This window comes from Oncorhynchus gorbuscha, linkage group LG07 (genome assembly GCF_021184085.1).
Source record: "Oncorhynchus gorbuscha isolate QuinsamMale2020 ecotype Even-year linkage group LG07, OgorEven_v1.0, whole genome shotgun sequence".
NCBI classification, from domain to species: domain Eukaryota; kingdom Metazoa; phylum Chordata; class Actinopteri; order Salmoniformes; family Salmonidae; genus Oncorhynchus; species Oncorhynchus gorbuscha.
Window position 1 is genome coordinate 37,096,649 of NC_060179.1, and position 13,417 is coordinate 37,110,065.

Here is a 13,417-nt window from a genome sequence, read left to right on the forward strand (position 1 = left end):
TCTATTCGTTTCCCTCTGCTGGTCTTATTAGGTTCTTTCCCTCTTTCTATCCCTCTCTCTCCCCCTCCCTCTCTCACTCTCTCGCTCTCTCTTCTCTCTATCGTTCCGTTCCTGCTCCCAGCTGTTCCTATTCCCCTAATCAATCATTTAGTCTTCCCACACCTGTTCCTTATCTTTTCCCCTGATTAGAGTCCCTATTTCTTCCCTTGTTTTCCGTTCCTGTCCTGTCAGATCCTTGTCTATTGTTCACCGTGCTGTATCTATGTATTGCCCTGTCGTGTCGTGTTTCCCTCAGATGCTGCGTGGTGAGCAGGTGTCTGAGTCTGCTACGTTCAAGTGCCTTCCCGAGGCAACCTGCAGTTCTTGATCAAGTCTCCAGTCTGTTCTCGTCATTACGAGTAGTATTATGCCTTTTGTTTGTAAAGTAACTTTACTGGATTAAAAACTCTGTTTTCGCCAAGTCGCTTTTGGGTCCTCATTCACCTGCATAACAGAAGGATCCGACCAAGAATGGACCCAGCGACTATGGATTCTCTCTACTCTACTCTCGAGTTCCAGGGAGCGATGCTCAGCAGACACGAGCAGGAATTGTCTGCTGCTCGACATACTGTTGAGACCCTGGCCGCTCAGGTCTCCGACCTCTCAGGACAGTATCAGAGTCTTCGTCTCGTGCCACCAGCTACTTCCGGGTCTTCCGAGCCTCCGGAACCTAGGGTTAATAACCCACCATGTTATTCTGGGCAGCCCACTGAGTGCCGCTCCTTTCTCACCCAGTGTGATATCGTGTTCTCTCTCCAACCCAACACATACTCAAGAGAGAGAGCTCGGATTGCCTACGTCATATCACTCCTTACTGGTCGGGCTCGGCAGTGGGGCACAGCTATCTGGGAGGCAAGCGCTGAGTGTACTAACAATTATCTGAACTTTAAAGAGGAGATGATAAGGGTTTTTGATCGCTCAGTTTTTGGGAAAGAAGCTTCCTGGTCCCTGTCTTCCCTATGTCAAGGTAATCGATCCATAACGGATTACTCTATAGAGTTTCGCACTCTTGCTGCCTCCAGTAACTGGAACGAGCAGGCGTTGCTCGCTCGTTTTCTGGAGGGACTCCACGCTAAGGTTAAGGATGAGATTCTCTCTCGGGAGGTTCCATCCAGCGTGGATTCTTTGATTGAACTCGCTATTCGCATTGAACGACGGGTAGATCTTCGTCACCGAGCTCATAGAAGAGAGCTCGCGTTAACTGTGTCTCCCCTCTCTCCGACACTACCGTCTTTCCCCACTGACTCAGGTGTTGAGCCCATGCAGCTGGGGGTATTCGCATCTCGACTAAGGAGAGGGAACGGAGAATCACCAACCGCCTCTGTCTCTATTGCGGTTCCGCTGGTCATTTTGTCATTTCATGTCCAGTTAAAGGCCAGAGCTCATCAGTAAGCGGAGGGCGACTGATAAGCGCTACTAGACGGTCCTCTCCGTCAAGTACATGTACTACTTTACCGGTCCATCTACGCTGGACCGGATCGGCAGCTTCCTGCAGTGCATTAATAGACTCTGGGGCAGAGGGCTGTTTTATGGACGAAGCCTGGGCGCGGGAACATGACATTCCTCTCAGACAGTTAGGGAGCCCACGGTCATGTTTGCCTTGGATGGTAGTCCTCTCCCCAGTATATTATGTGAAACACTACCTTTAACCCTCACTGTATCTGGTAACCATAGTGAGACCATTTCTTTTTGATTTTTTGTTCACCTTTTACACCTGTTGTTTTGGGTCATCCCTGGCTAGTGTGTCATAATCCTTCTTTTGATTGGTCTAGTAATTCTATCCTTTCCTGGAACGTTTCTTGTCATGTGAAGTGTTTAATGTCTGCTATTTCTCCTGTTTGTTCTGTCCCCTCTTCTCAGGAGGAACCTGGTGATTTGACAGGAGTGCCGGAGGAATATCATGGTCTGCGCACGGTCTTCAGTCGGTCCAGAACCAACTCCCTTCCTCCTCACCGGTCGTATGATTGTTGTCCTGTTCTCTTCAAGAAGCGTTTTGCATCCGCTCCTATCCTTGTTGCACCTGACGTCACTAAACCGTTTATTGTTGAGGTTGACGCGTCGGGGGTGGGCGTGGGAGCCATTCTGTCCCAGCGCTCCGATACTGACGATGGGGTCCACCCTTGTGCGTATTTTTCTCATCGCCTGTCACCGTCGGAACGTAACTATGATGTGGCTAACCGCGAACTGCTCGCCATCCGTTTAGCCCTAGGCAAATGGCGACAGTGGTTGGAGGGGGCGACCGTTCCTTTTGTCGTTTGGACTGACCAAAAGAATTTTGAGTACATCCGTTATGCCAAACGACTGAATGCGCGTCATGCTCGTTGGGCGTTGTTTTTCGCTCGTTTCGAGTTCGTTATTTCTTATTGCCCGGGTACTAAGAACACCAAGCCTCATGCTTTATCCCGTCTCTTTAGTTCTTCTGTGGCTTCTACCGATCCCGAGGGGATCCTTCCTGTTGGGCGTGTTGTCGGGTTGACTGTCTGGGGAATTGAGAGACAGGTTAAGCAAGCACTCACGCACACTGCGTCGCGCGCGCTTGTCCTAGTAACCTTCTTTTCGTTCCTGTTTCTACTCGTCTGGCTGTTCTTCAGTGGGCTCACTCTGCCAAGTTAGCTGGCCATCCCGGCGTTCGGGGTACGCTTGCTTCTATTCGCCAGCGGTTTTGGTGGCCTACTCAGGAGCGTGACACGCGCCGTTTCGTGGCTGCGTGTTCAGACTGCGCGCAGAAGAAGTCTGGTAATTTTTTTTCTGCTTCTGCTCCTGGTCTTGCTGGGTCTCAGTCTGTTCCCTGCCATCGCATCTCTCCTGTTCTTGTTCCTGCCCTTGCTGTGTCTCAGTCTGTCCCTAGTTGTTACTCTCCTGGCCTGTTTGGTCCTGTTTGCTCTAAAGTTTTCAGGTCTCTACCCGTGTCTCATTTTTTTTTAGAGTAGTACCCTAGTTTCCCTTTTTATCGTTTTTCGTTACGGTCCTGAGGAGAGGAGTTGGGTTATTTCTCGGGACGTGCTGGACCGTTTGATCTATGATTTCCTCCGTTGCCGCCAGTGTTCCTCCTCGAGAGCGCCAGGAGGCGCTCGGTGAGTGGGGGGGTACTGTCATGTTTTGTCATTGATTATCATGTCTTGTCCCTGTGCTTCCCCTTCTATTCGTTTCCCTCTGCTGGTCTTATTAGGTTCTTTCCCTCTTTCTATCCCTCTCTCTCCCCCTCCCTCTCTCACTCTCTCGCTCTCTCTTCTCTCTATCGTTCCGTTCCTGCTCCCAGCTGTTCCTATTCCCCTAATCAATCATTTAGTCTTCCCACACCTGTTCCTTATCTTTTCCCCTGATTAGAGTCCCTATTTCTTCCCTTGTTTTCCGTTCCTGTCCTGTCGGATCCTTGTCTATTGTTCACCGTGTTGTATCTATGTATTGCCCTGTCGTGTCGTGTTTCCCTCAGATGCTGCGTGGTGAGCAGGTGTCTGAGTCTGCTACGTTCAAGTGCCTTCCCGAGGCAACCTGCAGTTCTTGATCAAGTCTCCAGTCTGTTCTCGTCATTACGAGTAGTATTATGCCTTTTGTTTGTAAAGTAACTTTACTGGATTAAAAACTCTGTTTTCGCCAAGTCGCTTTTGGGTCCTCATTCACCTGCATAACAGTAATAGCGTAGCCTACCTTGCTACCATGACATAGACCAAAGCCGGTGGAAGTATCGTTGAGTACAGTGGTGTCTCTCTATCACAGGTTACGGTTCTTCTGAACAGTGTTCTACAAGCAGTTACAACAAGAAAATAGCTTAAGGTGTTGTGTATAAATACTGGTGGATTCAACTAATAAAAGAATGGACGATCTGACCAGAGAGGTCCAGGACCTGAACAACAGTTTTCAGTTCTCCCAAGGTCAGCTCGATGAGATTAAACAGGAAAATGGCCAAATGACAACAATCTGTAAGTTATTAAGGGAGGACATTAGTTCTGTATGTGAATCCATGATAATCTGATTTCTCTGTTGTTATCTCAAGGGACAATCAATGTGAAACAACATTTTTGTAAACGGAATTGCAGAATATCCACATGAGCAGGATGGAGTCTGAGGACTAAGTGAAGGAAATTATCTTGGAGAAACGTAAGATGGACCACAGAAACATTGTGTTGGAGTGTGCACACAGGACTAGAAAACATACCACTGGCCCAGGTGACAGGCCCAGGCTGATAGTCGTCAAATTTCTGATGTTCAAGGTAGCGGTTCTGGAAAGAGCCAAGAACTTGAGGGGAACGTAAATCTTCCTCAACGAAGACTATCCTGAAGCTGTGCACCAGAAGAGAAAATAACATATCCCGGCCATGAGGACATTGCATATATCTGATATGACAGGCTCATTGTCCAACCTCTCTCCCAAAAGACTGAAAGGGACAAGAGAGCCAAACCTATGTGCTCACAGCTTTAATCCCACAGCACACGTACACACAAACTGATTAATGGACTGCTAAATGTATGTTTATTTTTTTGTTTGTTGTTTGTTTGTTTTCTTCAATATTATGTCTATCTCTGAGAAGCTACCCAGGAAATGGCTGAAAATAGCCCATATCAATTTGTAGCCTTAGATATATTTATGAAATCAATAACTTGCTAACATCAGAGAACATTAATATATTAGCCATTTCTGAGACTCACTTAGATAATTCCTTTGATGATATAGTAGTAAGAATACAAGGATATACCATTTGTAAAAGAGACAGGAGTGCTTCTGGGTAAGGTGTTGCTATATACTGTATAGATTTATTTCATATCCATTTCCCAGTAATGCATAGAGAAGATCTCATGTGAAGTGTTATTGAAGTACCTTGGCTGCCTGTTCTAAAGCCCATTACTTTGGGGTGTTGCTATAGGCCACCAAGTGCTAACAATATCTAAATCATGTTTGTGAAATGCTTGATAGTGTATGTGATGTAAGATGGGACCACAGAAACATTGTGTTGGAGTGTACCCACAGGACTAGAAAACACACCCTGGTTCAGGTTATTAATCAGCCTACCAGGGTATTTACAAACACAACAGGAGCAAGATCACATGTATTGATCACATTTTTACTCATGTTGTAAAAATATATATTTCTTGCTAAAAACTTGGGGGCACCTTTGCCGACCCCCGCCCTAAATGCATACACAGATATTCCCTTTGAGACCAATCAGTGTCAGTCACACAAGGTGCTCCTCGCTCCTCGCTCCACACCAGACCCTGGTCCTCATGTGTTGTGGTGGGGATATGTTGGCAGTGTCTGCCAAAGAGCAAAGACAGAGCAGACAGTGCAGCTGCCCTCCACTAGGCCTGAGCTCCCCCGGGACAGGCTGGCCTTGTGGTCTGGAGAAAGAAAGAAAGAAAGGCAGGCGGGCGGGCCATTCGATTAGCACACACACTAACGAGAACCACACCTGGGTCCTCATTGTCTGGCTGGGTCGCCTCCAACCCCCCAGCCACTCAGGGAAGACTGAAGAAATAACCAAAACTTGACTCATTGCCACTGGAGGGAAAAATGAAACAAGTTAAATTTGATGACAGCTAAGTATTTTTCTCTGCTTGATTGAGTTTCTGTCATACATTATGTTACATCTCAGTTTATTCCAAATAAAAATTAATCTCTCATCTATGAAATAAATTATTGAGTACTCCTCTGCTGTTTGGCTGGAGGAAAAAAACAGATAAAGTGTATGCTAAATCGCTTTGGATAAAATAATCTGCTTAATTGCATGATATTATTAGCATGATTGTAATGAATACTTTTTTTTTTTTTTAAATCTTTATTTAACTAGGCAAGTCAGTTAAGAGCAAATTCTTATTTTCAATGATGGCCTATGAACAGTGGGTTAACTGCTTGTTCAGGGGCAGAATGACAGATTTTCCAGCTTGTCAGCTTGGGGGTTTGAACTTGCAACCTTCCGGTTACTAGTCAAATGCTCTAACCACTAGGCTACCCTGCCGTGCCGGGAGAAAAAGGTTTAGATTCACACAGTGCAGCAGATGTTTATTAAGCCTAAGGCAGGAATCATGGTCACAACAGGAAATGGTCAAACACATGTAGGCAGTCAAAAACAAACAATACCTCACAACCATACAAACAGAAAGAACTGAACTAAATCGGGAGTTGATGAGACCAGGTGAGAAATAAACACAGGTGAAATCAATTAACAAAAATTAAAGGCATGGCTACGTTCCAAAACACAAAGAAAAAGAACAGAAGAAAAGAAGAAAAAGAAGGTTGACTAAGAAAAGAAATACAGACCTTACAATAATAGCGTTCAAATTATTCTTAATTATCATTTAAACTATTATTAAAAAACACTAAGATTAAAAAACAAAATTGGCAACACTGATTTAATCTCTTTAAAAATATATTTTGAGTGTACCAACTAAACACATTTTTGCCAAACTCTGACTATGTGCCAGTGCTTTGACAAATAAGGGCATTCATCAAAGGGCATTTCAGCTTTGAAAACCATGGCTTTTAGTATAGCACAAAGGCTGTTTTCAAACTCAGTACTGGATGCATGGATCCTACATACTGTGGTCATACAACTTTTTAATTTTGTCCTACAGGAGTCAAGGCCCCTCTTTAACCAACTAGAGGCCTCACAGGTGTACAGTAGGGGAATGCCCTTGCCGTCTTCTGTGGGTATTGGTTGCAGGGGGTTGCGATGTGTCTTGTCCCAAATTGCAACCTATTCCCTATTCCGTGTGCTACTTTTGACAGGGCTCTGGTCAAAAGTAGTGCACTACAGGAAAGGTTGCAATTTGGAATGTACAGAGTGAATTTATTGGACCTGATTTGGAGCATCCGTTCCTCCTCTCTCTTGCTCAATGAAGTATGTACCAAGAGGATTAAAGATGGCGTCCTCTAGAGGCGGCAACATGCCATCTGGATAGGGGTTGATCCGATAGGGAGGGGTGGTGGTGGAGGAGGGTGGGACGTCAGGGCTGCAGGCAGAGTGTTCAAAATGCTGCATACAGTTTGAACACCACGGCGGCTGACGCCTCCTGATTTGCGTCTGGACAAACAGATCAGGCCAGCAGCGCAAATGGCTGCCTATTGCCTTTATAGTACAATACTTTTGAACAGGACATATAGGGCTATACAAATCAAATCAAAGTCTTATAAAAAATTATAAAAAGTAACACAATAAAATAACAATATCAAGGCTATATACAGGGGGTACCGGTACCAAGTCAATGAGCGGGGGTACAGGTTAGTCAAGATAATTTGTACATGTAGGTAGGGGTGAAGTGACACTATGCATAGATAATAAACTGCGAGGAGCAGCAGTGAAAAAAACAAATGAACCCCCCCCCTCCAATGTAGATAATCCGGTGGCCATTTGATTGATTGTTCAGCAGTGTTATGGCTTGAAGAAGAAGTTGTTAAGGAGCCTTTTGGTCCTATATTTGATGCTCTGGTACCACTTGTTGTGCGGTAGCAGAGAAAAAAAAGTCTAGTACTTGGGTGACTGGGGTCTTTGACGTTTTTGGGGTCTTTCCTCTGACACTGCCGAGTATGTAGGTCCTGGATGGCAGGAAGCTTGTCCCCAGTGATGTACTGGGTCAAACACACTACCCTCTGTAGCGCCTTACGATCAGATGCCGAGCAGTTAATGTACCTGGCAGTTATACAACCGGTCAGGGTGCTCTCGATGGTGCAGCTGTAGAACTTTTTGAGGTTCAGGGGAACCCATGCCAAATTCCTTTCAGTCCCCTGGGGGGGGGGGGGGGGGGGCATGTGTTGTTGTGCCCTGTTCATGACTGACTTTGGACTGTGTTTGGACCATGATAATTCATTGGTGATGTGGACACCAAGGAACATAACACTCTCAACCCGATCCACTACAGCCCCAACAATTTTTAATGGGGGCCTTTTCTCTAGTCTTTTCCCGTAGACCACGATCAGCTCCTTTGTCTTGCTGACATTGAGGGAGAGGTTGTTGTCCTGGCACCACACTGCCAGATCTCATTGTTGTCGATGATCAAGCCTACCACTCTTGTGTCATCAGCAAACTTAATGATGGTCTTGGAGTTGTGCTTGGCCACACAGTCATGGGGGAACAAGGAGTACAGGAGGGGACTAAGCACACATCCCTGAGGGGTCCCAGTGTTGCGGGTCAGTGTATCAGTGTAGGTGTTTAGTCCCAGGGTCCTTAACTTAGTGATGAGCTTTGAGAGCACTATGGTGTTGAACGCTGAGCTGTAGTCAATGAACAGCATTCTCACATAGGTGTTCCTTTTGTCCAGGTGGAAAAAGCAGTGTGGTGTGCGATTGCGTCATCTGTTTAGCAGATGTGCGAGTTGGACTGGGTCTAGGTCTAGGGTATCCGGGAGTATCCTGTTGATGTTAGCCATGACCAGCCTTTCAAAGCACTTCATGGCTACCGATGTGAGTGCTACAGGGCGGAAATCATTTAGGCAGGTTACCTTCAAGCAGACTCTGGTGGTCTGCTTGAAACATGTAGGTATTACAGTATCAGTCAGGAAGAGTTTGAAAATGTCAGTGAAGATGCTTGCAAGTTGGTCTGCGCATGCTTTGAGTACACAATCTGTCTGGCCCCACGGCTTTGTGAATGTTGACCTGTTTAAAGGTCTTACTCACATTGGCTATCAAGAGCGTTATCACACAGTTGTCCAGAACAGCTGGTGCTGTCATTGCTTGCCTCTTTGTCGCTTGCCTCTTTGTCGCTTGCCTCGAAGCAAGCAAAAAAGGCATTTAGCTCGTCTGGGAACCTCGTGTCACTGGGCAGCTCACAGCTGGGTTTTCCTTTGTAGTCCGTAATAGTTTTCAAGCCCTGCCACATCCGACGAGCGTCACAGCCGGTGTTGTAGGATTTAATCTTAATCTTGACGCTTTGCTTGTTTTGATGGTTTGTCTGAGGGCATAGCGGGATTTCTTATAAGCATCCGGATTATTGTCCCGCTCCTTGAAAGTGGCAGCTCTAGCGTTTAGCTTGAAGCGGATGTTGACTGTAATCCATGGCTTCTGGTTGGGATATGTACATGGGGAGGACGTCGTCGATGCACTTATTGATGAAGCCGATGACTGAGGTGTTATACTCCACATTGCCTTTTGATGAATCCCGGAACATTTTCCAGTCTGTGCTAGCAAAACAGTCCTGTAGCATAGCATCCGCATCATCTGACCACTTCTGTATTGAGTGAGTCACTGGTATGTCCTGCTTGTAAGCAGGAATCAGGAGGATAGAATTATGGTCAGATTTTCCAAATTGAGTGTAGGGTAGAGTAAAGCTGGTCTAGAGTTTGTTTTTCTCTCTGGTTGCACATGTGACATGCTAGTAGAAATGAGGCAAATTTGATTTAAGTTTGCCTGCATTAAAGTCCATGGCCACTAGGAGCACCGCTTCTGAATGAGCATTTTCTTGTTTGCTTATGGCCTTATACAGCTGGTTGAGTGTCATCTTACTGCCAGCACTGGTTTGTGGTGGTAAATAGACGGCTACAAATAATATATATGAGAACTCTTGCTAGATAGTGTGGTCTACAGCTTATCATAAGGTAAGCAATACCTTGAGACTTCTTTAATACACACGGGAAACTGTTGAGCATTGAAAATCCAGCAGCATTGCAGTTCTTGTCACAAACCGGTGCAGCTGGCACCTACAACCATACCCCATTCAAAGGCACTTAAATATTTTCCCTTGCCCATTTACCCTCTGAATGGCGCACATACACAGTCCATGTCTCAATTGTCTCAAGGCTTAATAATCATTCTTTAACCTGTCTCCTCCCCTTCGTCTACACTATTTGAAGTTGATTTAACAAGTGACATCAAAAAGGGATCATAGTTTTTACCTGGATACACATGGTCAGTCTATGTCATGGAAAAGCAGGTGTTCTTAATTAACTTATTTTTTTATAAAAACTGTTTGTTTGGATGCTGATTGGACTAGCAGCATACCAAGCCGTGCTGCTAACAGTTCCATCTGAAAATTATCCTAAGAATATCATGTTTATGTTCTTGTATTTAGTTTAGTTTGGTACAGCAGGGGTTAATATAAGCCTCGCTGTCTCCCTGTCCGGCCTTGGGAAAAAAATTAACTTTTGAATTATGATCTCTGTAGTACCATACATAGAGTGAACAGTGACCAAACTTTTTCTGAGCCTGTCAAACTTTCACATCCAAGTCATTATCATGGACCTATCCAAGTAAATACCAATAAAAAAAAGATAAAATAATTGAAAATGCAGCAAGTGTACTCTCATTTTAGTTTCAATGTTTGACTTGACTTAGCTGCATTAGACAAGGGACTCCCACTGCCATCCGTTCTATTGGTTATCGTGCAATCATTGGGGAAAAAATGGTAGAACTACGATCAATATAATACTGCCAATATCTTATGTTTCACTGAGTCGTGGCTGAACGACGACACAGATAATATAGAGCTGCCGGGATATTCCATGCACCGTCAGGACAGAGAAGTTACGGCTAGTAAGATGAGTGGCTGGGGTGTGTGTCTATTTGTCAATAACAGCTGGTGCACAATGTCTAATATTAAGAATGGTCCCCAACCCAAAGAATATCCAGACAACTTGACACAACTGTGGGAAGCATTGGAGTCAACATGAGCTAACACACCCACTGAACTAACAAACAGCAAGGGTAATAATAATGAAAGTATCCCAAATCAGTGACTAGTTCATGTTTGGTCAGATATTGTGCTGACATAATGTTGGGTGGTAGTGTTGTCATTCCGGAAGAGGATTTATCTTTTTGAGTGCATGTTATTTTTACACATTCTACAAACAACGGTATTGAAAGGTGTAGTAGAGCACTGCAATTCTAACAGAAAACACAATTTGGTTCCAAAAGAATAAAGACATGTCAAATGTCATATAATGTCTATATACAGTGTGGTAATGGTGTGCAAATAGTCTAATTGGATTTGTTTTATAATTATTTGAGGGAAAGATGTGTCTCTAATATGGGGATGCTTTGGCAGGAGGTTAGGAAGCTCATTTGACACCTCATTTTATGGGCAGTGTGCACATAGCCCGTCTTCTCTTGAGAGCCAAGTCTGACTTCGGCGGCCTTTCTCAATAGCAAGACTATGCTCACTGTGTCTGTAGTCAAAGATGGTCAGCCACTGTGTACTCTCTGTTTAGGACCAAATAGCAATCTAGTTTATGCTGATTTTATGTAAATTCTTTCCAATGTGTCAAAAAAATATTTTTTCTTTTCTCATGATTTGGTAGGGTCGAATTGCGTTGCTGTCCTGGGGCTCTGTGTGGTCTGTAGGAAAACCTGCAACATCGGCAGTGTATCAAATCAAACTTGTTCTCCCCACTGTATATATTAGTACTTTAACTACTAAGGTGCTGAGATAGTGTTTTCGTCAAGTCCACTGTTTTATATATACACTGCTCCAAAAAATAAAGGGAACACTTAAACAACACAATGCAACTCCAATTCAATCACACTTCTGTGAAATCAAACTGTCCACTTAGGAAGCAACACTGATTGAAAATAAAATTCCACATGCTGTTGTGCAAATGGAATAGACAACAGGTGGAAATTATAGGCAATTAGGAAGACACCCCCAATAAAGGAGTTGTTCTACAGGTGGTGACCACAGACCACTTCTCAGTTCCTATGCTTCCTGGCGGATGTTTTGGTCACTTTTGAATGCTGGCGGTGCTTTCACTCTAGTGGTAGCATGAGACGGAGTCTACAACCCACACAAGTGGCTCAAGGTAGTGCAGCTCATCAATGCGAGCTGTGGCAAGAAGGTTTGCTGTGTCTGTCAGCGTAGTGTCCAGAGCATGGAGGCGCTACCAGGAGACAGGCCAGTACATCAGGAGACGTGGAGGAGGCCGTAGGAGGGCAACAATCCAGCAGCAGGACCGATACCTCCGCCTTTGTGCAAGGAGGAGCAGGAGGAGCACTGCTAGAGCCCTGCAAATTGACCTCCAGCAGGCCACAAATGTGCATGTGTCTGCTCAAACGGTCACAAACTATGCTACACCCCTACTCAGCTGCAATCCCAATGCCTACAAAACCCCAATACGAAACACAACATTAAAACCCATGTCACACCCTGGCCTGACCAAATATAGAACGAAAAACACAAAACACTATGACCAAGGCGTGACAAGGATGTGTTATTTTAGTGTTCCCTTTATTTTTTTGAGCACTGTGTATTTTTTAACCCTTTCACACGTACCATCACACTGGGTGTGATCGTTCTACAGTGGTCCCTGAAGCGTACGATCACACCCCGTGTGATTAGAACACTCATTTAGAATGCTAATTTAGAACGGCAGTTTCGAATGACGCAACAATCAGCGTTTGAGCTGGCCACACTTTTGACAGAAACTATTTACACAAACACAGTCCTTACAAAGTTATGTCCAGAATGTCAGCAGTTTATTTTTGGATGCATTGTTCAGATATTCACAGAAGTAAATATAGCATAACACAATCATCCTAACCGGAAAAATGTAGGCTACATTTGTCCTAGCGCTGAGGAAAGATTGACCCAACACAAGCAGTCATTTTTTCTAACTCCCGGCTGACGTAAACTACAATATGAATTAGCTAATAGCAATTACTATATATAATTAATCACATCACGGGTGAGCTCACCATTGATCGAAATAACTAGGTAAAACACTTTATAGAAATCGAAAGTAATCCGACGATTAGTTTCAGCGCGCAGCCATGCATTTTTTCCTCACAGAAACCGAAGATAATAAGAGAAGACAAGATGAGTTTGGTCTGTTTGTAGTATGCATGTTGAAGGGGTGTGTCATCTACCGTCGTTCACATCCCACCATTTTAATTTCCGGAAGTCCTCAAAAAATTTGTGAACTCTTACTCACCTCATTTTGTTATAACATCTTTGGTCAAACAGACGTGAATCCCAGAATGCATTGTAGGTCAACAAACATGGCTACACAGCTGGAATTAGCTTAGCTCATCATAATCAGTACTTTGATGGAAACGCAGCCTGGATTTGTACCTGTAGTGACACCTCTAGGACTGTGCTGTGCCTTTGACCGCTGCACCACTTGAGAGTCATAAGGCCATGGTAGCTTCAAAATGCAACACAATATAATACTTCTCTGACGCATTTAGCATTGTTTTACAGAGCTAATATAAGAATGTGGCTACATAAGAACGATTGACTATAACACCATAAAGGTTATAAAATGAGTAACGTTACCTCAAGTGTCCGCGGTGATAAAGAATATACTCAAATATATTATGCTCCATACATACAGTACACTACAATAGAAATGTGGAATAGAAAATGTGAACACGTGTGCAGATCCTGTTCTGACGGGAGATGAGCAAATGTCTGCAGACGTGAACTGCACAAACAATTGGGAAGTGCTTGGGGAATTTTGTCCG